The 24,643-nt window shown below is 37.0% G+C and overlaps 1 pseudogene; it reads right to left on the reverse strand.

Annotated features, from left to right (window-relative positions):
* Window positions 17,285-18,305, reverse strand: LOC102169333 (annotated as a pseudogene).

The raw sequence follows: 24,643 nt of genomic DNA on the forward strand, positions 1-24,643 counted from the left end.
CTGCTGGTGGGAATTTAAAGTGATGAAGTCCTGTGGAAAATGGTATGGTATTTCTTCAAAAAAATTAAACAGAATGACCATAGGACCTAGGAATTCCAAGTATAGGTATAAATGCCAGAGAGATTCAAAGAGTTGAATGCAATTATCAAACAGATATTTGCACACCTTATTCATAGCAGTATTTCCCACAATATTGAATAGGTGAGACTAACCCAAATGTTCACCGAAGGTTGACTGGATAAACAAAATGTGGCATATACATACAATGGAATATAATTCAGCCTTTGTGAAGAATGAAATTTTGATATATGCTACTACGCGGATGAAACTTGAAAACATTATGCTGACTGAAATAGGCCAGAGATAAAAGAATGGATGTTGTATGATTCTACTTGTATATTGCAGTTGTTGTTTGGTCACTCAGTCATGGCTGATTCTTTGCAACCCCATGGATTGCAGCATGCCAGGCGTCCCTGTCCTTCACCATCTCCCAGAATTTGCTCAAACTCATGTCCATCGAGTCAAAGATGCCATCCAACCATCTCATCCTCTGTTGTCCCCTTCTCCTCCTGCCTTCAATCTTTCATAGCATCAGGGTCTTTTCTAATGAGTTAGCACTTCCCAGCAGCTGGCCAAAACATTGGAGCTTCAACTTCAGCATCAGCCTTTTCAATGAATATTCAGGATTGGTTTCCTTTAGAATTGACTGTTTTGATCTTCGTGCAATCCAAGGGACTCTATAAAGAGTCTTGTCCAACACCACAGTTCAAAAGCATCAGTTCTTCAGTGCTCAGCGTTCTTTATGGTCCAACTCTCACATCCATACACGACTCCTGGAAAAACCAGAGCTTTGACTATACAGACATTCGTCAGCAAAGTAATGTCTGTTTTTAGCAGGCTGTCTAGGTTTGCTACAGCTTTTCTTCCTAGGAGCAAGAATCTTTTAATTTCATGGCTGCAGTCACCATCTCCAGTGACTTGGAGACCAAGAAAATAAAATCTGTCACTGTTTCCATTGTTTCCCCATCTATTTGCCAGAAAGTGATGGGAGCAGATGCCATGATCTTCATTTTTTGAATGTTGACTTTTCACTCTCATCTTTTCACTTTCATCAAGAGACTGTTTCTGACTCTTCACTTTCTACCGTAAGGGTGATATCATCTGCATATCAGAGGGTATTGATATTGGTATTGATTCCAACTTGTGCTTCATCCAGCCTGTATTTCACATGATAAACTGTTAAGTTAAATAAGCAGGGTGACAATATACAGCCTTGACATACTCTTTTCCTAATTTGAAACCTGTCCGTTGTTCCATGTTTGGTTCTAACTGTTGCTTCTTGACCTGCATAGATTTCTCAGGAGGCAGATCAGGTGGTCTGGTATTCCCTTCTCCTTAGGAATTTTCCACAGTTTGTTGTGATCCATGCAATCAAAGGCTTTAGTGTAGTCAATGAAGCAGAAGTAGATTTTCTGAAATTCTCTTGCCTTTTCTATGATCCAATTGATGTTGGCAATTTCATTCCTGGTTCCTCTGCCTTTTCTAAATCCATCCTGTACATCTGGAAGTTCTTGGTTCATGTACTGTTTTGAAGCCTAGCTTGGAGTATGTTGAGCATTACTTTGCTAGTGTGTGAAATGAGTGCAATTGTGTGGTAATTTGAACATTCTTTAGCATTGCCTTTCTTTAGGATTGGAATGAAAATTGAAATTTTCCAATCCTGTGGCCACTGCCGAGTTTTCCAAATTTGCTGGCATATTGAGTGCAGAACTCTCATAGCATTATCTTTTAGGATTTGATATAGCTCAACTGGAATTCTATCACCTCCACTAGCATTGTTCTTAGTGATGCTTTCAAGGGCCCACTTGACTTTACACGCTAAGACATCTGACTCTAGGTGAGTGATCACATCATCATGGTTATCTGGGTCACTAAGGTTTTTTCTGTACAGTTCCTTTGTGTATTCTTGCCACTTCTTCTTAATATCTTATGTTTCTCTTAGGTCCATGATGTCTCTGTCCTTTATCGAGCCCATCTTTGCATGAAATATTCCCTTGGTATCTCTGATTTTCTTGAAGAGATCTCTAGTCTTGCCCATTCTATTGTTTTCCACTAGTTCTTTTCATTGCTCACTGAGGAAGGCTTTCTTATCTCTCCTTGCTATTCTTTGGAACTCTGGATTCAGATGGGTACATCTTTCCTTTTCTCCTTTGCCTTTTGCTTCTCTTCTTTTCTCTAATATTTGTAAGGCCTCCTCAGACAACCATTTGCCTTTTTGTATTTCTTTTTCTTGGAGATGTTTTTCTATCACTGTACAATGCTACAAACCTCTGTCCATAGTTCTTCAGGCACTCTATCAAATCTAATCCCTTGAGTCTATTTGCCACTTCCAATATATACTCATAAGGGGTTTGATTTAGGTCTTACATGAATGGTTTTCCCTACTTTCTTCAATTTAAGTATGAATTTGGCAGTATGGTGTTCATGTTCTCAGCCACAGTCAGCTCCCAGTCTTGTTTTTGCTGACTATATAGAACTTCTCTATCTTCAGATGCAAAGAATATAATTAATCTGATTTCAGTATTGACCATCTGGTGATGTCCATGTGTAGAATCTTTTTTTTGTGTTGTTGGAAGAGAGTATTTGCTCTGACCAGTGTGTTCTCTTGGAAAAACTTCGTTATTCCAAAACTTTCTTTGTCCTGCTTCATTTTGTATTCCAAGGTCAAACTTGCCTGTTACTCCAGGTATCTCTTGACTTCCTACTTTTGCATTTTAGTCCCGTATGATGAAAAGTACATCTTTTTTTGGTGTTAGTTCTAGAAGGTCTTGTACATCTTCATAGAACCATTCAACTTCAGTTTCTTTGGCATTAGTGGTTGGGGCATAGACTTGAAATACTGTGATATTGAATGATTTGCCTTGGGAATGAATAGAGTTCATTCTGTCTGTCTACTTATATGTGGTTAATAAAACAACCCAGAGAGATATAGAGGCTTCCCTGGAGCCTTAGTCATAAAGAATGCTCCTGCAATGCAGGAGATGCAGATTGGGCCCTTTGGTTGAAAGGATCCCCTGGAGAAGAAAATGGAAGCCAACTCTCTTGCCTGTGAAATCCCATGGACAGAGGAGCCTGGCTGACTACAGTCCATGGGATTGCAAAGAGTCAGTTACAAATTAGCGACTAAACCATCACCACTATAGAGACATAGAATAGTGTTGGAAACCATACAAGAGGCAGAAGAATAGGGAGTCATTTAATGGGTACAGTTTCAGCTTGGGATGATGAAAGTTATGCACATTAGTAGTGATGATTATTGCATAACAATGTGAATATACTTAATGCCGCCTAACTGTACACTTAGAAATGGTTAAATTGGTAAATTTTATGTTATGAATATTTGTCACAATATTTAAGAATAGGGAAAAATATCTATCTAGATCACTGAATACTTGCAGTTAGGACAAAAAAAGGAAGTTTTGTTAATATTTGTGGTTATATCACTCTTGACCAGTTACGTTCTTGGTCCTTTATGTAGATTTTTTTCGTATAATTTTCATATTAATCTACACTACATACTTTGACTGATTTCAAGGATGTTGAAATTCCCACTTTGACTTAAACTTGCAATATATGTAAGTAGTAGATGCAAAGTTTAAAAAGATGCCTCTCTGGCCCCAAAATTCAGGCCTTGCAAGTATACTTTTGGCAGTATTACAGGAATGTATTTCCTACATTCAACAATAAAAGTGTTTCATCTACTTAATTTTAATTTTGCAGATAAATAGTTTATAGTCATAACAAATTAGTGCTATCATGACCAACTAAATTTTCACAAGCAAAAAGAGGATCACAGTTTGTTTATTACTCTCAGTTTTACTTCAATTGTATGTACATAATAATTATAGAAAACATCATGTGCTAAATTATAACACACATAATAAATGCATTTAGTTGAATATTTTAAAGATTATTGTTATTATAACAGACATAAGAATACTGCAAGATAAGTTTGTCCCTTTATGTTTGCTGGAAGCATATACAGTAATCCCAAACAGAAAGTTACAGAGAAAAGTGTTTATGGTTAAATATTTTGTTCTAATAAATGTGTAGTATACTGAATTTACTAATTGAATACTTGAGCATGATTAAGCAAAGTCAGTCCTGTCACTAGTAATAAATAAATATATCATTAAATTATAGTTGATTGAGAAATATATGTTTAATAATTTAATAATATAACACAGCTTCCCTGGTGGCTCAAGCAGTAAATGTTTTATATTTAATAATATAAAACAGTTCCCTCGGTGCCTCAAATGATAAAGAATCTGCCTACAATGCAGGAGACCACTGTTGAATTGCTGGGTCAGGAAGATACTCTGGAGAAAGAAATGGCAACACACTCCAGTATTCTTGCCTAGAAAATTCCATGGACAGAGGAACCTGGCAGACTGCAGTTCATGGGGTCACAAAGAGTCGGACACGATTGAGTGACGAACATTTTCACTTACATTGATGAACATGGATTTCTAACTGGAGATGTTAGAACATAATCCATGTATGTAAATATGTGTGGACATATATATTTTCATCATAAATCATGCTCCAAATAAGAAACTTCATCTGAATACCCTATTTTCTTAGAAGAGTACGTCAAAATATCAGGAAAAAGAAGAAATTTCTTAAATGTAATCACCTAGGTTGTGTTTTAAGAAATATTTTAAAAGAAGAAATGTCTATCTCAACTAAGGTCCTTTCTTTTCTTTTTTTTAAATTTTGTTAAACATAAATTTTTAAATTTTATTTGGAGGTTAATTACTTTACAATATTGTATTGCTTTTCAAATGTGTTTGATTCAGTCTTTCTCTCAAATTGGAACAGAAGGGTATTTGTAATACATTTTAATTTTTTACCCAAGGGATTATATAGTAATAAGAATTATGTTTCCTTTTGAAAATAAGTAAAAATTTCTGTATTAAGTTCTTGAATGTTCCATACTTTTAAGCTATATGCTTTTTAAAATGTTTCAAATGCACTTACATAAATATAACTGAATATGCATTCTCACATAAAACTTGCTGAAAAACAACTTTAGGATGAATTTTAATGAATTATATTTAGTAAAACCATCATCAACATATCAATAATACAGAACTAGCCTTCACTGTCATTTGAAATTTTAGTTAAGAATCAAAACAAAAGACTTCCCTAGTGGTCCAGAGGAGAAGGGAAAGGCTGCCGACTCCAGTATTCTGGCCTGGAGAATGCCATGGACTGTACGGTTCATGGGGTCATAAAGAGTTGGACATGACTGAGCGGTTTTCATTTTCACTTGGTGGTCCAGTGGTTAGAATTCCACATTTCCATTGCGGGGAACACAAGTATCCTTGGTCAGGGAACTAACATTCCTACATGCCACAAGGTGTAGCAAATAATAAAATACCATTTTTTTTAATTAAAAAGAATCAAAAAAATAAAAGAACATTAAAATTTTTCCCATTGAGATGCATCTGTGGTCATTCTTGTTCTATTATCTCATCCTGCTGGAGACTAGGTATTCTTCATCCAAATGCTAAATTTTCTTAGGGTCTTACTGGTTATTAAACATCATTGTTTCATTTCGTTTAAAAGATTTAAATAACAAGAGGGATTAAGATGACACTAAAATCAATAAAAACAACAAGCAGAAACTTAATTTAGATATAAAACCTACTTTGACAGGCTGGATTACAAGAAAGTTATTAGATAGCATAATAAATTAGTTCTTTAGCACAGAGGTACTCCTAAAATATTGATACTGTGAAATGTTTTTCTAATGGGCATAAATAAAATCTTTTTACTAGATAATGATTTTATTTTCTTTTTTGACTATCCACATATAGAATTGAAATTCTTTTATCTGGAATTTGAGAATAAACATAAGATAAAAATCAATATATTTTCTAAGAAGCAGGATAGACAAAATGGAGAAAAGAACAAAGAACGTGGTAAACACCAGGATATCACTATGATTTGGGAAACAGTGAAGACAAAGTGGGATGTAGAAGAGTAATGGAGAGTTGCTGTTTGACAGACATTAATGTTTTAATATACAAGATGAATGAGTTCTAGAGATCTGCTATACAACATTGTGTCCATAGTTAACATACTCTATTATGCACTTAAAAATGTATTAAGAGAACAGATATCATGTTAAGTGCTCTTACAACAACAATAATGATAATAATCATAGAAGGAGTAGCTAATGAGTGATACACATGGATGAATAAAGTAACCTATTAATGGCCAAAAAAATAGATGAGCAGCACATGAAAAGTAAATGAGACAGATGGCAGAATATGTAGGACAAGGAGGGAAATAAAAGTTTGCTCATATACTGATTATGTTATTTAACTGCCGAATTTTAAACTACTAAGGTATATGGCATGGTATTTGAGCAAATATAATGAACAGTTTATAGTGGTAATATGTCAAAGACATAAATAGAATGGGAATGCTCTGTTAAATAGTAAATGATCCCATTCTTGAGTGTATATTAATTCTTTTTCTCAATTGCATCATATTTTCCCTTTTGTAAATGCTGTCACTATCATTACCCCGGAGAGTACTACCTGCAGAAGAATGAATTATTTTCTTTTTTAACAATACATTATTTTTAGATTACTATGTAAAAGATTTTCTATGATTAAAGCTAGTCAATGTATGCCTATTATATGCTTATATTTACATAAATTCACACAGATGGTCAGACTGATTTTTTGTGTGTGTGTTGCAAGTCCTAATCAAAGTCTTTGTGCATGCTATCAGCCTTGGGAATAGAAGGTTAGACAGAAGTATTAATACAGTGTTGAACTCTTGCCAAGTTCTTCATTCATTTTAAATATCACTAGAGTTGTTTTTAGTCATTAATTTTGTAACAGGAAATTGATCCCTGTTCAAGGTATAATGGAGAGCTTCAGGATTTTGATAACTTTGATGACATTTCTTAAAGTCAATGATGTTAAAGGATCAGGATGTGTTTAATGTACACGTAGACGATGTCTAGTGATACTGTGCATCTCTGTCATTTTCGGTCAGAGGAAAATAATAGGACACTGGGAAATTGCAGTAATCCTTCCTAAGGTTGCGCTGTGGCATTTTTACAGGTCTGTGTGAACACTTGGGCACTTTCTCAGTTCATCATTCGTGAGTTGTTTCACCAGCCCTGTCAACAGTTATTCCTCTAAGGAGTAATCATCTGCATCTTGCAATCCTCTAGGATTACAAAGTCATCCTGCAAATAGCAGATTGACGCTGCTTACTTGAGTCTCAAAATGGCAATATGCTGTCATATAACCCTGAGTTGCCAGATGGAAATAGGGTCCAGTAGTAATTGGGAAGCTCCAAATGTTTGGAATAGTTGTATTCTCTAGTTTAAGCACTTGCCTTGTTTTTCCCTATGTTTTTCCCTATGTTTTTTGAATATTAATAGTTATCACGGGGCATAAAAGATATACATCTTAATGAGCAAAACTAAATAGGCATTCTAATGTTCTTGAACTGACAAGCTAGAGACTGAGATGGGCTCTACACAGATGACATTTTTTTTTTTTTAATGGGAATATAATAGCCTCTGGAGATACTGACCAGGACAGATAGATGTTTCTTCAGGTCTACTTAGACACTAGAGATTTATGATATGAATCTATTAGAATATATTTCATCAGCTCTTTAAATGTGGAACAAAGAAGTGACCTTGATTTGAAAAGTTTTAGAAACACATCAATGTGAAATAGATGATTTGGACATTTTGTTGACACTTGGGAAAATTTTGTTTGGAAAGGAGCATTCTTTTTGCTTCTAACTCAGTAGTCAGAATCAGCAACTTTGACCAAGTGACACAGGACATTAATGTGGGGATTATAATTTGAAGCTGAAATTTAACTGAAAAGCAGTCTCAGCCTGTCTTTCTGTCTCTCTTTCTCTCCGTTTACGTGGTACATTCTATTAATCTTAAATAAATCTATAATTCTTACAAAATAAATGAACTATCACCTGTTACTAATTGCACAATATAATATCATTTTTCTAACCACTGTTTTCTGACTATAGCTCAGTAATAGATCTCTGTGATTAAAAAAATAGCAGCTATAATTGATACCAGGTTTTGTTTTGCTTTTGGAAATATAAGAACAATCATGTATTATTTGATCCATAAAAATGCATGTAACAAATTTGTAAGTTAAAAGCAGAGTAAAACAGTTATCAATGAAACCACAACCATTACTGCTACCTTACTTTTCCCCATTCCATCATCACTGTAGTGAGAATAAATCAATAAGAATTAATTCTCACTGTATTAAGAATTAATTTTTTGAATTGTTTTTAAAATTTGGAGTTTCACTCATATGCTATAAGTATGTAATTATTATATGCATGAATTCTTATACAAGGTACATTAGTTTTATTTACTTGGTGATTTTTAAAAGTGTTTTAATACTTTAAAAAGTTTTTGATATTTTCATTTATCATTCAACATTGTATTTCTAAATTTTATCCATGTTACGCTATGAAGTTTTTAAAATTTGTTACCGCTCTTATATAATATCATTTCAACATAAATACACTGATTTATTTATATATTTTCCTATATTTCGGGGCAATTTACATTTTTGTTGATATAATGTTATTTTGATTATTCTTATATGTGTTTTCTATGGTGTATTTGCAAAAGTTTAGTCTAGAAGCAGAGCCTCTGGTTTTTAGTATTTGCACATATCATTTTATAAGATCATACCAAATTTGCTTCAATATAATTGCATCAGGATTTTCCACTAGAAAATATACACAGTTCCCTATGTTCTATATTCCCACCATTTTTGGTGTTGTCAGACACTGCTAGTCTTATGAATACAAAAGTTTCTTACTTTAGTCTTAATTTGGCATATTCCTAATTAGTAATGAGGATCTTTCATTTGCTTTTCTTGTTTGGTTCATGGTCTAAATAAACTCTTCTTTGGTTTGAATACCATTTGTTTCCCAAAGCCAAAAAGAAATTATTTTTTCTTGTAAAGGTTTTGGAGTTTTTGTTTTCCTTAAGTCTTTATTTGAAATTAACTGTAACGGATGGCATGAGCTAATTTCATTGGTTTATATATATATATATATATGAATGACTAATTGTCCCAGAACCATTAATTAACTAGTCTCTTCTTTCCTCAATTATTTATTAATGACTGTCATGTGTCTTCTATCATATATTTCATGTTCTTCAATTAATGGATGTGTTAAATCTAGTTTGTCTATTCCTGTTTCAGGACCACATTAACTTAAATATGTTAAGTTTTCTAATATAGATTAGAAAAATATATTAGTTTTCTAATAAACCCTGGTATTTGATAAAGATCATCCAAACTTGCTCTTCTTTTTCAGGAACCTTTCAGTTACTCTTGGGCCTTGTAATTCCATACAGATTTTACAAAAATTCTGATAAAAATATAATAATTTAAATAGATCGGTATTAAAAAAATGTGTGTTCTCTGTTTACGCCTCATAATGAACTTTTTAATTTTCTGTGAAAATATCTTTCTGTATTTTAGGTTGACAGAGATGACATTTTAATCACCATTGCAAATGATGTCTGATGTATCAATATTCTGTTTGAATGTGTTCTGTCAATATTTTAGTTTTCCAAAAATGCAATAAATGTTTTTACCTTAATGCTACACTCAGCAACTTTTGTAATACCTCTTTCAATTTTAGTATTTGTATTAATATTTTGGTAGCTTCTACACAATTATATCTTATTTGAATAATGCCAATTCATTTCTTTCCTTCTACTCCTTATAAAGCTATTTTTTTCTTATCTTATTGCATTGGGAATGTTTTTCAATACAAAGTTAAAAAATTGTGTTGTTATCCTTATGTTGCCTATGATTTTATTTTTTTATTTATTTTTTAATTTTTTTTTATTTTTTTAATTTTAAAATCTTTAATTCTTACATGCGTAGAACACTTTTAAACTTTCAACACGAAAAATTATTTTCCTGTGGGTTATTTTTTATTAAATTAAAGATAATTCTAGTTTACTAATAGTTGTTTTCATGGATAAAATTTGAATTAATAACTTGATATGCCTGTATTCACTGAATTACTCATTTGTAATCACATTTATAGATTTTTAGTGATTGACCACCCTTGCAATTCTGAAGAAATCAACCATAGTTATGCTATAGCACCTACATATACACTGCTAGATTAAGTTAACTAATATTTTATTTAGGAGTTTTATATCTATATTTATAAAGAAGTACCCTATACTTTACCCTTCTATCATCTTCTTATCTAAAATTAATAATGAAGATATACAACCTCACAGAACAAATTGGAGAGTATTTCTTCATTTTAATTGTCTCTTCTTAGAATTTAAAAGAAATTAGTCATAAAACGTATTTGTACTGGAATTTGCTTTTTGGAACATTTGGAAAAACTGATTCAATTAGCTTACTTATCTGTTTAAGGAGCGGTTGAAGTTCATTTCTTCCTAATTTAAGACTGGTTATACAGATTTTCTAAGAATGTGCACTTTTTTTTTTCCTCACTAGCAGATAAACTTTTACTTTTTCATCAAAGACTGATATATAAATGAGTGTTATGCTTAGCCGCTCAGTCATGTCTGATTCTGCAACCCCATGGACTGTAGCCCACCAGGTTACTGTGGTCACTGGGATTCTCCAGGCAAGAATACAGGGGTGGGTAGCCATTTCCTTCTCCGGGGGATCTTCCTGACCCCAGGGATCGAATCCAAGTCTCCCTCATTGTAGGCAGATTCTTTACTGTCAGAGCCACCAAGGAAGCCCTATATATACACATATACATACACTAATTTCTTACTATTTTTATTTCTATAATGATCCTTTTTGTTATATTAGATATTTTAAACAGATTCACTTATAAGTATATGCATTTATATTATTTAATAAATTTATCATTATGTTTATTTGCATTTTATTTAAGATTCAACTGACACTGACTTCTTAAAATTTTCTGGGTAGCTTGTTTAAATCTTCATGGGTGGCCAATTTATATAGATATGCTCTATGCTCTTAATAATATTCCTCAATTGTTGGTTTCAGAGTGATATATATGTCTTTTAACTTAGTTTGGTAATTCTTTTGTTCAAATCTTTAAATATATATTTATTTATAAAAGTTAACATATTTTTGTTGTCTTAGCTTCTCAGATTTTGAGAAACGAATGTTGAGAAATCTCACTATAATTCAGTTCAGCTCAGTCACTAAGTCGTGTCCAGCTCTTTGTGACTCCATGAACTGCAGAGTATATCCAAACCCATGTCCATTGAGTCGGTGATGCCATCCAACCATCTCATCCTCTGTCATCCCCTTCGCCTCCTGCCCTCAATCTTTCCCAGCATCAGGGTCTTTTCAAATGAGTCAGCTGTTCTTATCAGGTGGCCAAAGTATTGGAGTTTCAGCTTCAACATCAGTCCTTCCAATGAACACCCAGGACTGATCTCATTTAGGATGGACTGATTGGACCTCCTTGCAGTCTAAGGAACTCTCAAGAGTCTTCTCCAACACCACAGTTCAAAACCATCAATTCTTCGGTGCTCAGCTTTCTTTATAGTCCAACTCTCACATCCATACACGACCACTGGAAAAACCATAGCCTTGACTAGACAGACTTTTGTTGGCAAAGTAATGTCTCTGCTTTTTAATATGCTCTCTAGGTTGGTCATAACTTTCCTTCCAAGGAGAAAGCATCTTTTTATTTCATGGCTGCAGTCACCATCCGCAGTTATTTTGGAGCCCCCCAAAAATTGTCAACCACTGTTCCCACTGTTTCCCCATCTATTTGGCATGAAGTGATGGGACCTGATGCCATGATCTTAGTTTTCTGAGTGTTTGTCAGTTGTTCCCTATAGTTGGTTAGAACTTTTGCCCTGCTTGTCCCTTTTCTAGCTTACAGCATGAGACACAAAATGTCACTTTCTTGGACCAGGAAGATGAGGACTGTAGATAAGTGGGACTGAGAGATGAGGAAGAAGAATCCTGGTCCCAGAAAAATTTGAAGGAAAATTATTTAATATCAGAATTGGAAGTTCAAGTGTATAAAGGGGGGGACTACTTCAGCCATCCCTATTTTAGATTATGTGGCACATGTAGCCCTACTTAATCTAAGACTTCTGTTAGGTGTAAACAAGCACACAATTGCTACATAACCTTAATTAATGGAACATTGTGTAGTGACTCTCACTTTCCTATTTATATAAATTTGAAAATTTGAGGCTGTTTATGTTTTGTTATGTTATTTGTAAATAGCATACTGTGGGATGTTATTTGATTTTCCATTTGGGTTTTCCATGCTTTTGTTTAACCAACAAGTTTAGTCCTTTGATGACTGATATTTCTGACTTATTTCTTCAACTTACTTAGTGTTTAATCATTGCCCCACTTTTTAAGAACTTTATCCCTCCTTTAATTTTATATAACAATTGAAAATATTTCTTTTACCTTGGGACTCTTTCACTGTTTCAACTCTAATCTGTTTTTATAGATTATTCTGTTCATGATTTTACCTTCTGTTTTGTAGCCCAATACATTTGATGTTATTATTATTATACAGATAACTTTTATTTAGATTTTAATAAATTTATAATATCTGGCTGGTTTAAATAACAAAAATTTGTTGTCTCACAGTTTTGGCGCTAGTGATAAAGAACCCACCTTCTAATGCAGAAGACGTAAGAGACATGGGTTGGATCCCTGGGTCAGGAAGATCCACAGGAGGAGGGCACCGAAAACCACTCCAATATTCATGCCTGGAGAATCCCATGAACAGAGTCTGGCAGGCTGTGGTCCACAGGGCTGCAAAAAGTTGACATGACTGAAGTGACTTAGCACATGGTCTTGAAAGCAAGATATCCAAAATCAAAATGTCATTAGGGTTGTCAATAGCTCTTTCATTTTGGGAGCTCTTAAAGGAAAAATCTGTTCTAACCTCTCTCCTTGGCTTTCAGATGGTGTCTTCATGTTCACATGGCACTTGTATTTCATTTTACCCAAACCACTTTTTTATCACTATACTTTCATACATCTTAGACCATTCTTCTGGAATAATATTTTTTCCTTCCCGAAACATATACTTTAAATATTTCTATAGGGGAAGATTATTTGCGGATAACACTGTTGTTTATTAGATATAGCACTATTTTACTCATTATTAATATATAGTTTTGCTATGTAAGCAAATTTAGGTTGATGCCTATTTTTCCTTTCCATTCAATCTCTGGCTTCCATTAGTGTCAAAACATCCGAAATTAATCTGTTGGTCTATCATTTCATTTTTAGTGCTGCTTTTATGTTCTTTCTTTTGTGTTTGTTTTTATCAACTGTCTCTTACAATTTTATCATAACTTACTTATATTGTTTCATGTATATTACGGGTCCTATTTCTATGAATTTATCTCTGATTAGTTTTATTCAGTACTATTAAAACACAAATTTTCCAAATGGAAAAGATTTTTCCTCAAGGAGGATGAATCTTGCTGATTCTAGGTAAAAGGAAATCTATGTGGCATTTAAAAATTCATTTATGTAAAATAATAAAAATCATTTTGGAAAGAACAAAGATGATTTTATATAAGAATGTATTTTTTTCTCCCTCATTTTTTTAAACTAAAAATTGCTGAACTTTCTCCAAAGTTTGCATAGGTGCTAAGTCATCTTACATAGACAGACAAGTAAAGGGGAAAAAAAATGTTAAAAAATGAAAAGAGATACATCAATATATGATACTTGTTTTTCTTTTTCTGACTTACTTCATTCTGTGTGACAAACTGTAAGTTCATCCACATCATTACAAATGATCCAATTTCATTCCTTTTCTATGGTTGAGTAATATTCCAATTGTGTGTATATCAACATCTGCATCCGTTCATTTGTTGATGGGCATTTAGTTTGCTTCCATGTCCTAGCTTATATAAATAGTGCTGCAGTGAACACTGGGGTACATGTATGTTTTTGAACTATGGTTTTCTCAGGGTATATGCTCAGTAGTGGGATTGCTGATGAACCTGTTTTCAGGGAAGTATGTAGAGAAAGGACTTGTGGACACAGTGAGAAAAGGGGAGGATGGGAAGAATTGAGAGACTAGCACTGACATATATACACTACCATGTGTAAAATGGCTAGCCAGTGGGGAGCCGCTGTGTATAGCAGGAGCTCAGTGCCCTGTGATGACCTAGAGGGGTGGAATGGGGGGGTAGGAGGGAGGTTCAAGAGGGGTAGGATATATGTATACATATAGCTGATTCACTTTGTTGTACAGTAGAAACTAATACAATATTGTAAAGCAATTATACTCCAATAGTAAAACAAATACATGAAAAACAATAACAAAAAAGAGATGGTTCCTCTTTCTATGAGCATACACAGGGTTCTTGGCTATTTTTGGCTTATTAACTCTAACGACTTTTTTTCTTCTCTTGGAAAAAAAGTTGTGATAACATGCTATATTGATGTTATAGGAATAAGTATTTTAAATATTAAAATATTCACAGATTTGTACCTCAGATTTTATCTTGAAAATAACAGTGCGCATGTGTACTCAGTCACTTTAGTTGTGTTTGACTCTTTGTGACCCTATGGACTGTAGTCTGCCAGGCTCCTCCATCCATGTGATTCTTCTAGGAAGAATACTGGAGTAGGCTGCCATGACCTCTTCCAGGGGATTTTCCCAACCCAGGGATTGAACCTGCATATCCTGCATTGCAGGCAGATGATTTGCTAAACCAAGTATTTTAAATATTAAAATAGTTAGAGATTTGCAGCTCAAATTTCATTTTGAAAATAATATCTCTATTTAAAATTATTATCCTAAAAGTCCTAGTACCAGTTTGTTCATTCACTTATTCTACAAATATGTATTAAGGTAATAATGTAGGTCATCAATCTACCCCTCTTTTGAATTTTTCTTGACATCTAGAAGAAATGCCAAAATTATAATGGGAATCACTTGAAGTTAGGGGAAGAAAGGAAATGATAGTTTTTTTTTTTTAAGTATTATTTAAAAACGTATAATGGGGGAAATAGTTGTAAACCCATATATAATGGTATACTACAGTTTTAAGCTCTCATTTACTTAGATTTTTTCAGAAGCAAGAAGTATGATAAAGAGAATTCAATGCCATCCTTGAAATATCAGTCTTGTAGTTGTAAATTACTGCAACAAAGTTAACCCTTATCCATAGTCATTTTGGCTGCTGCTTATGGGTTCATGTCCTGCTGCATCCCTATTGTACTCAGTTTAGAAATAACTTAGCTTCCTACTGCAAATCCTTTATAATGAGGACAATTTAATCCTAAACTTCCATTGTAAGCTGTTCTTACAGAGAATTTGTTTCATTGATAATATTTTAGTTGATCTTCTTTAGAAGTAACACTTCATCTTTTGTGATATCTTGGCTAGTTATGAAGGATTACTCTAAGCAATGATTCTTAATCTATTTTTTTCGTTAAATTTATAAACAATCATTGAATATGTTTAATACACCTACATATTAATGTATTTAAGTTAAATTTAATGACAAAATATATTAACTAGGCAGATAGTGTAAAAAATATTTAATACATTTTAGTGTTCATTTAGGACACCAGAGTTTAACTCAGAAATTAATGTATTTATTCTGCTAACGTTTAATGAAGGGATGTGGCTATAAATTACAAATAATAATCAAAATTAGTTTTGTTCATCATTTGTTTTAAAATAAGGGTCTATAGGGCCAGAAAGTTAATGGAAAAAAAAAAAATCCTCTGCTTTCATGAAGTTTACCATCTAAGTAACTAACACTAAATTAAGCAAATTTGAACTAGGCAAAGATATTTCATAGAAAAGAAACTCCTTGACTTAGTTAAATGGAAGGAACAAATTCTCATTTCCAAGTATAAGTTTTGGAGTTAAGACAACTCAACTTGAAATGCCTTTGGGCCAATTTTCTCATTTTTTTAAGTTCCCACCTCTCTTCTCCCTAACTCCTCCTACTACCCGCCGTTTTCTTGTGTTGTGCGGTTATGATATCCCAAGCACAGTCCCCGGCACATACCTCAGCTACTTCCAAAGATTTCATTGACCTCCCCTGCCACACACATTTTCCTTTGAGAAAAGAATAATTCAGAGACTGAGAAATAGAGTAGTGAGTTAAAAATAGGTGAAACAGAACCAGTGTCACCCCGGGCTAATTTTACTTTGCTTCCATGTGGTGGGAAAATTGGGGATAATTGCTTCTTATTATAATTTCTTTTCCTGTCTTCTCTCCAAAAATCAAGTTTTCAAGCAAATACTTGCATTCAAGTGAGAGAATTTCTGGAAGTTCAAGTCTATCATTTCACTCAGGCAGTAACCCTTGACTTGGAATAACAGATCCACTAGAACCTGTGGATTCAACTGCTTCATATGATAAATTAGAGTAGTAAAACCTAAACCACAAGGTCATTAGGAGGATTAAATTAGAAAATATCTACAAAACACCAAGCAAGCAATACAAAAGGTGCCAGCAACTATTAATGTATATTAATTAGATGTGGATAGATCATATTTATTTATAGAAGTGGTCTTGAAACTTTATCTTCATATTTTATGAACATATTTTAAAAGCCAAACTAGAATCATTCATTTTATTTCTAGAATTTTTACTCTTTGTAGAAGAAAACTACAATAGAATAGTTTTATTGAAATGTACAAGATATACATATTTTATACATGAAATTCACAACACTATGCATGATCCTTCCTTATGTAACATTTTTTTTTTCATAAAATCAAATACCTTTATTTTTGCTCCCTTCAGCAGCGCATGAGAAGTGGCTATGACCTCAGCAGTAGGCCTGGAATCTTTGCCCTATTGAGAAGCCAGAATCTCATCTCAACCATTCAGCTGTTTCCTCAGACCGTAAGTGGAAGAGGTGGTGGCCAACCCCAGTGCTGTAACCTGGAGGAGATCAGGGTCAACCTGGCAAGGTTGCTAGCTGCCTGATCTCCAGTCTGGGGCTGGAACTTCTGTTTGCCTGAGTAAAGAGACATCAGTCCTAGGATTTCTTCACATCGTGCCTTGCTTCTGCAATGGCCAGGAGTCTGGTCCTTGAGCTGTCCCCTCATGGTACCCTGGGGCAGGCCCACTGGCTCTTTTGGCTCAAGGATCTCAAGAAGCTATCCTTGGAGGCCCTTGAGGCAATGCCGGAAGCATGGTGGTGCTCAAGTTGTGGCTGACACACTCTAGCTCACATGCTCACACTGCCATCACAGAGGCTGAGTGAGCAGTCACCCAGGGCAGGGGATCCCAGCTCATTCCGTTCCCATGGGACAAGTGACTGGAAGGTAACAACACCAGAGTAAGCCAGTGCCTTCCTGAGTCCGCACCCAGGAATACCTTCCAGTTGTCCAAGCAGCCATAGTTGTAATGATTCCTAAAAATTGTTCCTGGCCTGCAGCCACCGATGCTCCTTCTTGTTGATGTGCCTTTCAACGCTAGTCTCACCTCGACTGATGAGCACAGCCTGCCATACAGTTAAGGCACCCAGGGCAAGTGCCACAGAACTGCACAGGAACCAGAGGTAGACAAGACTCTTGTGAGTCACTCTTTCTTGGAAGGAGAGAATGGGTGGTGGAGTCTGGTGGCAAGTCTAGATGGCAGCATAAGCCTCCTGGAAAAGGTCCCAGCTTCCACAGCTATTGCAGATGCTGCAGTGGTGTGTTCAGGCTGGCATGGGGTTAATGCACTTCTTAAAGATGGAGATTGTTATCCTATCATTCCTGCCCTGGGGTGGGTATCCAGGTGAGGTGGTGATAGCCTGGTAGTAATGGAAGACTGTGAGAATCAGATTCCAGTGACTATGGAAGAAATGCCAGCAGAGCCAGGGCACGGAGTAGATTTGGAGGATGAGAGGCAGGACACACAGATAGGCGATGGCCACAATGGAGCTGGTCAGCACGATCACCAGCACCACAAACACCACCTCATACCAGCGGATCATGTTGTCCACCGGCCAGTAGATAGGCTCAAAGGCAGCGTCCACGGCGGTGTCACTGCCCCCGAAGGAGCTGTAGAGCAGGGAGCGCAGGCAGAGCTTGCCACAGTCCTGGCACTGCATCAGGCCGTGGAGCAGAAGTGGGCAGTGGCACCTGTAACCCAGAAGCAGAAGCAGGCACAGGCAGAGGCAGGCAGGGCCCAGCACAGGCTCCTCTGGCCCCACATGGCTCCTAGGAAAATGCAGGAACGTGAAGGGCCAGCCTGGATCCTGACCCTCCATGCCCCACAGGTGGACAGCTTAGAGGCAGAGACCTAAGGCTGAGGACCTCTGGGCCAGTCACCAGCTGTGGGAAATAGGGAGGCAGCCCCAAGCTCAAGCAGGGTCTCTGGAATTGTCTGTGTGGACAGACCACTGGATGGAGCCCAACCAATGTGCACAAAGCTATCCACATGGCCCTGTGGGCCCGGCCACTGTAGCAGAGGTATCCAGGGTCTCCTGCCTGCCCTGTGCTGTGCTTAGTTGCTCACCCATGTCCGACTATTTGTGACCACAAGGACTGTAGCCCACCAAGCTCCTCTGTCCATGGGGATTCTCCAGGCAAGAATACTGGAGTTGGTTGCCATGCTTTCCTCCAGGGAATCTTCCCAATCCAGGGATCTAACCCAGGCCTCCTGGATCATGGAAGTACTTAAAAAATACTTGCTGAATGAACAAACTGGAGGGATGAAGTGGAAAGGCTGGTCAAATGTCCATCTGTCCCATTTGGTCTCTATCTTGAAGTATCTTAGAGATACAGTACAAGTCGAATCCTATCCCTGGAGATGAATTTCCAAATCTGTGAAATGGGCAAGTTGGCTGAGCTGACCTTCCAGCTCCACACTTCAGGGCAGCCCAGATGGTGTGCTCTGTCTGGTTTGAGGGCATGGCTGTGCAGAGCAGGAACTCCAGCTCACAAGACCTGGGAACAGAGCCCGACGCATAGCCCGCCACCCATAGGGCCAGCCTGCAGACCTGGACCCACTGTCAGCCCATCGCTCTAACATGTTTTATCTGTGTTGACTCAGACAGTAAAAATCTACCTGAAGTGTGGGAGACCTGGGTTCAATCCCTGGGTTGGGAAGATCTCCTGAAGGAGGGCATGACAATGCACTCCAGTATTCTTGACTAGAGAATCCATGGACAGAGGAACCTGGTGGGCAACAGTCCATGGGGGTGTAAAGAGTTGGACAGGATTGAGTGACTAAGCGCAGCACACATCCATGTTTGAAGATGTATTGCTACTGCTACTGCTAAGTCATGTCAGCTGTGTCTGACTCTGTGTGACCCCATAGACGGCAGCCCACCAGGCTCCTGTCCCTGGGATTCTCCAGGCAAGAACACTGGAGTGGGTTGCCATTTCCTTCTCCAATGCATGAAAGTGAAAAGTGAAAGTGAAGTCGTTCAGTCCTGTCCGACTCAGCGATCCCATGACTGTGGCCTACCAGGATCCTCTGTCCATGGGATTTCCCAGGCAAGAGTACTGGAGTGGGTTGCCATTGCCTTCTCCGTGAAGATGTATTAGTAGTTATATAATTTGTATCAACTAGGAACTGCATAGTGATAAGGGCTAATGCTTATTGAATGCTTGCTATGATTATTCAAAATGCTCTATATGTAATCTGTAATTTAATTTAAACGATAATCCTATGTATAGAGATATAGAGGAAAAGAAACTTAAACAAATTTAAATTGCACATTATCAAGAGCTATAAAATAGAGGTGAGAAGACAAAAGTAAACAGCTGACTTTAGAATCTGTAGCCCTTTATAATACTGTTTGCAAAGACAGGTACAATAAAAGACAGAAATGATATGGACCTAACAGGAACAGAAGATATTAAGAAGAGGTGGCAAAAATACACAGAAGAACTATACGAAAAAGATCTTAATGACCCAGATAACCATGATGGTGTGATCACACACCTGGAGCCAGGCATCCTGGAATGTGAACTCAAGAAGGCCTTAGGAAGCATCACTACAAACAAAGCTAGTGGAGGTAATGGAATTCCAGTTGAGCTATTTCAAATCCTAAAAAATGATTCTGTGAAAGTGCTGCACTCAATATGCCAGCAAATTTGGAAAACTCAGCAGTGGCCACAGGACTGGAAAAGGTCAGTTTTCACTCCAATCCCAAAGAAAGGCAATGCCAAGGAATGCTCAAGCTACCTCACAGTTGCACTCATCTCACATGCCAGTAGAGTAATGCTCAAAATTCTCCAAGCCAGGCTTCAACAGTACGTGAACCATGAACTTCAGATGTTCAAGCTGAATTTAGAAAAAGCAGAGGAACCAGAATTCAAATTGCCAGCATCTGTTGGAACATCGAAAAACCAAGAGAGTTCCAGAAAACATCTGCTTTTGCTTTATTGACTACGCCCAAGCTTTTGACTGTGTGGATCACAACAGACTGTGGAAAATTCGTAAAGAGATGGTAATATCAGACCACCTGACTTGCCTCCTGAGAAATCTATATGCAGGTCAAGAAGCAACAGTTAGAACTGGACATGGAACAACAGACAGTTTCAAAATTGGGAAAGGAGTATGTCAAGGCTGTATACTATCACCCTGCTTATTTAACCTATATGCAGAGTACATCAAGAGAAAGTCTTATGGCAGAAAGCAAAGAAGAACTAAAGAGCCTCTTGATGAAAGTGAAAGAGGAGAGTAAAAAGAGTTGTGTCATACTCTTTGTGACACCAAGGACTGCAGTGTGCCAGGCTTCCCTGTCAACCAACTTCCAGACCTTGCTAAGACTCATGTCCATTGAATCAGTGATGTCACCCAACCATCTCATCCTCTGTCACGCCCATCTCCTGCCTGATCTTTCGCATCATCAGAGTCTTTTCAAATGAGTCAGTTCTTTGCAACAAGTGGACAGAGTATTGAAGTTTCAGCTTCAGCATCAGTCCTTCCAATGAATATTCAGGCCTGATTTCTTTTAGGATGGACTGGTTGGATCTCTTTGCAGTCCAAGGACTCTCAAGAGTCTTCTCTGACACCACAGTTCAACAGCATCAATTCTTCCACACTCAGGTTTTTAATAGTCCAACTCTGACATTCATACATGACTACTGGAAAAACCATAGCTTTGACTAGAGGACCTTTGTTGGCAAAGTAATGTCTCTGCTTTTTAATCTGCTGTCTATGTTGGTCGTAGCTTTTCTTCTAAGCAGCAAGCATCTTTTATTTTTTATTTATATTTTTTTAATTTTAAAATCTTTAATTCTTACATGTGTTCCCAAACATGAATCCCCCTCCCACCTCCCTCGCCATAACATCTCTCTGGGTCATCCCCATGCACCAGCCCCAAGCATGCTGTATCCTGTGTCAGACATAGACTGGCGATTCAATTCTTAAATGATAGTATACATGTTAGAATGCCATTCTCCCAAATCATCCCACCCTCTCCCTCTCCCTCTGAGTCCAAAAGTCCATTATACACAGCTGTGTCTTTTTTCCTGTCTTGCATACAGGGTCGTCATTGCCATCTTTCTAAATTCCATATATATGTGTTAGTATACTGTATTGGTGTTTTTCTTTCTGGCTTACTTCACTCTGTATAATCGGCTCCAGTTTCATCCATCTCATCAGAACTGATTCAAATGTATTCTTTTTAATGTCTGAGTAACACTCCATTGTGCATATGTACCACAGCTTTCTATCTTTTAATTTTATGGCTGCTGTCACCATCTGCAGTGACTTTGGACCCCCCCAAAAATAGTCTCTCACTGTTTCCATTGTTTCTCCATCTATTTGCCATGAAGCGATGGGAATGGAGGCCATGATCTTAGTTTTCTGAATATTAAATTTTAAGCCAACTTTTTCACTCTCCTTTTTCACTTTCATCAAGAGGCTCTTTAGTTCTTTGCTTTCTGCCATAAGGATGATGTCATCTGAATATCTGAGGTTATTGATTTTTCTCCTGGCAATCTTGATTCCAGCTTGTGCTTCATTGAGCCCAGCAATATTCATGATGTACTCTCAGTTCAGTTCAGTTCAGTTGCTCAGTCGTGTCCGACTCTATGTGACCCCATGAATCGCAGCACGCCAGGCCTCCCTCTATATCACCAACTCCCAGAGTTCACACAAACTTACGTCCATCAGGTGGGTGATGCCATCCAGCCATCTCATCCTCTGTCGTCCCCTTCTCCTCCTGCCCCCAATCCCTCCCAGCAGCAGAGTCTTTTCCAATGAATCAACTCTTCGCATGAGGTGGCCAAAGTACTGGAGTTTCAGCTTAAGTGTCATTCCTTCCAAAGAACACCCAGGGCTGATCTTCTTCAAAATGGACTGGTTGGATCTCCTTGCAGTCCAAGGGACTCTCAAGAGCCTTCTCCAACACCAGAGTTCAAATGCATCAGTTCTTCAGCACTCAGCTTTCTTCACAGTGCAACTCTCAACATCCATACATGACTTTTGGAAAAACCATAGTCTTCACTAGATGGACCTTTGTTGGCAAAGTCATGTCTCTGCTTCTGAATATGCTGTCTAGGTTGGTCATAACTTTCCTTTCAAGGAGTAAGCATCTTTTAATTTCATGGCTGCAATCACCAACTGCAGTGATTTTGGAGCCCCCCAAAAATGAAGTCTAACACTGTTTCCCCATCTATTTCCAATGAAGTGATGGGACCAGATGCCATGATCTTCGTTTTCTGAATGTTAAACTTTAAGCCAACTTTTTCACTCTCCTCTTTCACTTTCATCAAGAGGCTTTTTAGTTCCTCTTCACTTTCTGCCATAAGGGTGGTGTCACCTGCATATCTGAGGTTATTGATATTTCTCCTGGCAATCTTGATTCCAGCTTGTGCTTCTTCCAGCCCAGCATTTCTCATGATGCACTCTGCATGGAAGTTAAATAAGCAGGGTGACAGTAACAGCCTTGACGTACTCCTTTCCCTATTTGGGACCAGTCTGTTGTTTCATGTTCAGTTCTAAGTGTTGCTTCTTGACTTACAAAAAGGTTTCCCTCCTCCTCAGTGTTTCAGAAGAATTTGAAAAGGATTGGTATTAACTTTCCTTTGAATGTTTGGTATTATTATTATCTGTGAAGCATATGGCACTGAACTTTTTTTTTTTAGAGGTTTTTGAGTACTGATTCACTATACCTACTCAAAATCAGTCTGCTAATAAGATTTTCTGTTTTGTGTTGATTCAGTCTTGTTAAATTGCAGGTTTCTAAGAATTAATTTGTTTATCCTATGTTATCAAATTTTGCTATATAATGGTTCTTTGTTGCCTTTCAGTTGTTCAGTTGTGTCTGACTCTTTGTGACCCCATGGACTGCAGCAAGCCAGACTTTCTTTTCTTTCTCTATCTCCTAGAGTTTACTCTAACTCACGTCCATTGGGTTGATGATGTCATCTAGCCATCTCATCCTCTATCACCCCCTTCTCCTCCTTCCCTCAATCTTCCCCAGCATCAGGATCTTTCCCACTGAATTGGCTCTTTGCATCAGTTGGCCAAAGTATTGGATCTTTAGCATCAGTCCTTCCAACGAATATTCAGAGTTTATTTCCTTTAGGATTGACTGGTTCGATCTCCTTGCTGTCCATTTAATTCTCAAGTCTTCTCCAGCACCACAGTTTGAAAGCATCAGTTCTTTTGTGCTCAGCCTTATTGATGGTCCAACTCTTGCATCTGTACATGACTACTGGAAAAACCATAGCTTTCACTACACAGATCCTAGTTGGCAAATTGATGTCTCTGTTTTTTAATAAGCTCTCTAGGTTACTCATAGCTTCCCTTCCAAGACCAGGCATCTTTTAATTTCATGTTGCAATCACTGTCTGCAGTGATTTTGGAGCCCAAGAACAGTAAATCTGTCACTGCTTACACTTCCTCTGCTATTTGCCATGAAGTGATGGGACCAGATGGCATGATTTTATTTTATGAATGTTGAGTTGCAAGCCAGCTTTTTCACTTATCTCTTTCATCCTCATCAAGAAGTTCTTTAGTTCCACTTCGGTTCCTGCCATTAGAGTGGTATCATCGCACATTTGAGTTTATATATATATATATCCCCATAGAATTCTTGATTCTAGCTTGTAATTCATCCAGCCCAGCATTTTGTATGAAGTACTCTGCATAGAAGTTAAATAATCAGGGTGACAATATACAGCCCTCATACTCTTTTCCCAAAATTGAACCAGTCACTTGTTCCATGTCTGATTCTGTTGCTTCTTGACCCACATAACAGGTTTCTCATGAAACACATAAGGTGGTCTTGTATTCCAGTCTACTTAAGAGTTTTCCGCAGTTAGTTATGATCCACAGAGTCAAAGGCTTTATCATATTCAATGAAGCAGAAGTAGATGTTTTCCTGGAATTCCTTTGCTCTGTCTATGTTCCAACGAATGTTGACAATTTGATTTGTGGTTCCTTTGCCTGTTGTAAATCCAGCTTATATATCTGAAAGTTCTTGTTTCACATACTGTTGAAACCTAGCTTGAAGGATTTTGAGCAAAAACTGCTAGCTTGTGAAATGTGTGCAATTGTGTGGTAGTTTGATCATTTTGGAGCACTTTCCTTCTTTGGGATTGAAATAAAAATTGACCTTTTCCTGTTCTGTGGCCACTGCTG

The sequence above is a fragment of the Capra hircus genome, chromosome 1, assembly GCF_001704415.2.
Source record: "Capra hircus breed San Clemente chromosome 1, ASM170441v1, whole genome shotgun sequence".
NCBI lineage: Eukaryota > Metazoa > Chordata > Mammalia > Artiodactyla > Bovidae > Capra > Capra hircus.